Raw genomic sequence first — 3364 nt, 5'->3', positions numbered from 1 at the left:
GAGATTCTATACCTATGCCATCCCAAGAGATATAGGGTGGAGTACTTACCTCGGATGGAGACTCATCAACTAAAGCCATGAAGCAAAGATTTGCTCTTGCCTCTTCTTGGCAATCTTCATCGGATTAGTAATCACTTTCATCATCCCAAGTGGTGATGAATCCCTTCTTATCCTTTTGAAAGGATTTCCTTTGCCCTTGTCGACATTCCCGTCTAGTATGACCCGGTTTGCCACAACCATAGCAAGTAACATCTCTTCTAGGAGTAGGAGTCTCTTGTTTAGAGTTGGATGATCTCTTGAAGTTTGAGGACTCACCCTTTTGCTCATATTTTTGAACTTGAGACTTCTTCCTTGTTCTCCATTCCCTTATTTTCTTAGACAATAACACCATCTCTTCATCATCTTCTTCATCACTTGCATTAAGCTCCTCTTCAACCTTACTTTCAATTGCTTTAGCCTTCAAAGCAATTCCCTTAGTTTTCTCTTCTTGAGACTTCTTCAATTCTTGAATTTCTTTCATGTATGTCATCTCATGAAGAAGTAAGTTTCCGATAAGCTCATCGGTTCTCAAATTCCTTATGTCATGGGATTCCTCAATGGCGGTTATCTTCGGTTGCCAATCAAGAAGAGGCAATGAACGAAGAATTTTGCCATTGATTTCACCAAGAGTATAATGCTTACCAAGCTTCTTGAGATTGGTGGTAATGCCAAAGAGTCTATTGGTAGTTTCGGTGACGGTCTCATTTGGCTTGTTCTTGAACCCCTCGTATTCTCCAATGAGAAGCTCAACCTTCTTATTCTTAACTTGAACTGTTCCTTCATGGTAGTTCTCAAGAATCTTCCACATATCATGAGCCGTTGTGCAATGTTGAACCCTTCCTTGCTCTTCTCAACACAAAGAAGAAAAGATCACACAAATAGCCTTCCGGTTGAGAGCATTAGCTATAACATGATCCTTGGTCCAATCTTTCCTTGGCCAAGGTATAATACCACCATTCAACTCTTGAGTAGGAGCCACATAACCATCAAGAACCATATGCCATAAGTTCACACCATCCATATCAAGATAGTTTTCCATACGGAATTTCCAATTTGGATAATCCGTTCCATCAAAGAAAGGATGAAGAGTATGAGTAAAATTTTCGGTAGCCATTTAGATCTTGAACTCGCAATTAAGCAAAAGAAAATGAGCAACTAGGTCTGATACCAATTGAAATCCCTAAGAGGGGGGTGAATTAGGTTTAATGGCTAATTAAAAATGATTAGAAAGGAAAGTGTTGGAGTTAGGGTTTAAGAGAAGACACAAAGAGATTTTAGAGTGGTTCGGATTAAACACCAATCCTACATCCACTACTCAATCAAAGACTGAGATTTTCCACTAAAAATTAACTTGATTACAAGATACAAAAATGGTTCTTTAAAGCTAAACACCCAACTTGCAGTTTTTCCAAAGCTAAAACTCCAAACTTACAACTAATTGATTTTTACAAGGCTTAATCAATAACCCACAAATAGAAACAATAAATGCTCTAACTAACTAGAACAACAAGCAATCAATATGAAGAATTGATGCACAATAAGTTTTTGAGAGTTTTTGGTAGTTGAGAGCTTTTGAGATTTTGCAAATAATTGTTCTTGCTTTGCTCAAAGAGTTAGAACAAGTCATTAAAGGCTTCTTGATGATGTGTCAATGTTCCATTGGTCCAAGCCATTTTCTTCCCGTTATTTTCCAATAAAAATCTTCATTAATGAAGTGCCAGAACAATCTGAACGATCGTTTAAATAAGTGTACGATCGTTTGCTTATAACTGTCAAGAAAAGATTCGAAATTTTGGCATGTGAACGATCGTTTAAACATTATAAACGATCGTTCATTATGTCTTGAACGATCGTTTATAGATCGTTTAAGCAATCGTTCCCTAGACTGTCTTGAAAATGGAGAGAGAACATTGTGTGAAATATTTTAAACGATCGTTTACAAATTTGAACGATCGTTCATAATAAAAATTTCATAGGAACGATCAGAAAAACGCTGCACAAAGCTTGAAATGAGTTAGACTTAAATAAACGCCAATTGATTGAATATATCAAAATAAGGTTAAAAGACACATGGTCCAACATTCTCCCTCTTTTTGATATAGACAAGCAATTGGTCTAAAAACGAATTAAATACGAAATATTAAAGAACTCCCCCTTTAGATGATAACAATTTAGGGGTTTCAAAAAAAAATTAATTCATTTTTAGACATTTTTAATAAGTGAAACAATTAAAAGTTCTCCCCCGATTGGCTATATGCAAAAAGGAAATCAAAATATAATCATGCAACAAAGGCGGAAAAGCATGAAATTAACAACGGAAAAAGCCGCAAGCAAGCAAGGTGTAAATCATCAACAAAGATAAGCCACGAAAAGAAAATAGAATCATAGCATATAATAAGGCAAAAGTCATAGGCCAAGCACGAAACATAAATCCAGAAAATACGCCTATGAAGAAAAATAAACACGAGCTAAACAATGCTCGGAAAGGTCTAAACATGGACCAAAAAGGCAACAAACTTGATATAGCAAAAACAAGCTATCAAAATAACATATGTGTCCATACGTCTCGAAACGAGAAATCACCAAAAACAAAAACATAAAACCAAGTAAAATCAAGCGTCACCACCATCAAAATCATCCACTTCACGTGCCAAAGATTCGTCATCTATCGGAGCGGCGGAAGTTGAGCCAATACCGTGAAAGAGATGTAAAGCACGCATGTCCCGTTCAAGACTCTCAAAGCGTCGATCATACATAGAATGAGCATTGGTGATTGTCGTACCAAGCGACTCAAAACGAGTATCCATAAGTTGAAAACTAGACTCAACCGAAGACCGAAAGGATTGAAGACTCGAAAGGATAGAGTTTAAAGGATCGTTTTGAGAGGAGGAAGAAGACGCGGGATCAAAGGGACGAGGAGTTGGCATGAATGAGATAGGTGGAGAAGGTGCTCGGAAACCCTTGTTATGAGCGGCTTCTTCATCGCGAAGTTCGGGAGGAGGAACCGGATCATTATCTTCCGTTGTACCACGAAAAACATAAGCTTGAGACACAGGATCAAGAACAACGATATGGGCATTAAGAAGAAAATCCGTATCTAGATTGGAAATGGATTGATCCCGAAGAGGCGGAAACCGATCATTGAGAGATGGGGCTCCAACACGGCAAGCAATACGAGTCACAAATCGACCAATTGTGATCGCACTACTTACTTTGGTCTCTAAGGCAATACTAAGGAGTCTATCGATAAAAAACAAACCACTTTTCACCTTAATATTTTCCAACGCACAATGCATAAAAAATAAGTCATGCTTAGTCATTTTTT

The sequence above is a fragment of the Mercurialis annua genome, linkage group LG2, assembly GCF_937616625.2.
Source record: "Mercurialis annua linkage group LG2, ddMerAnnu1.2, whole genome shotgun sequence".
Classification (NCBI taxonomy): Eukaryota; Viridiplantae; Streptophyta; class Magnoliopsida; order Malpighiales; family Euphorbiaceae; genus Mercurialis; species Mercurialis annua.
This window is presented reverse-complemented; position numbering follows the sequence as displayed.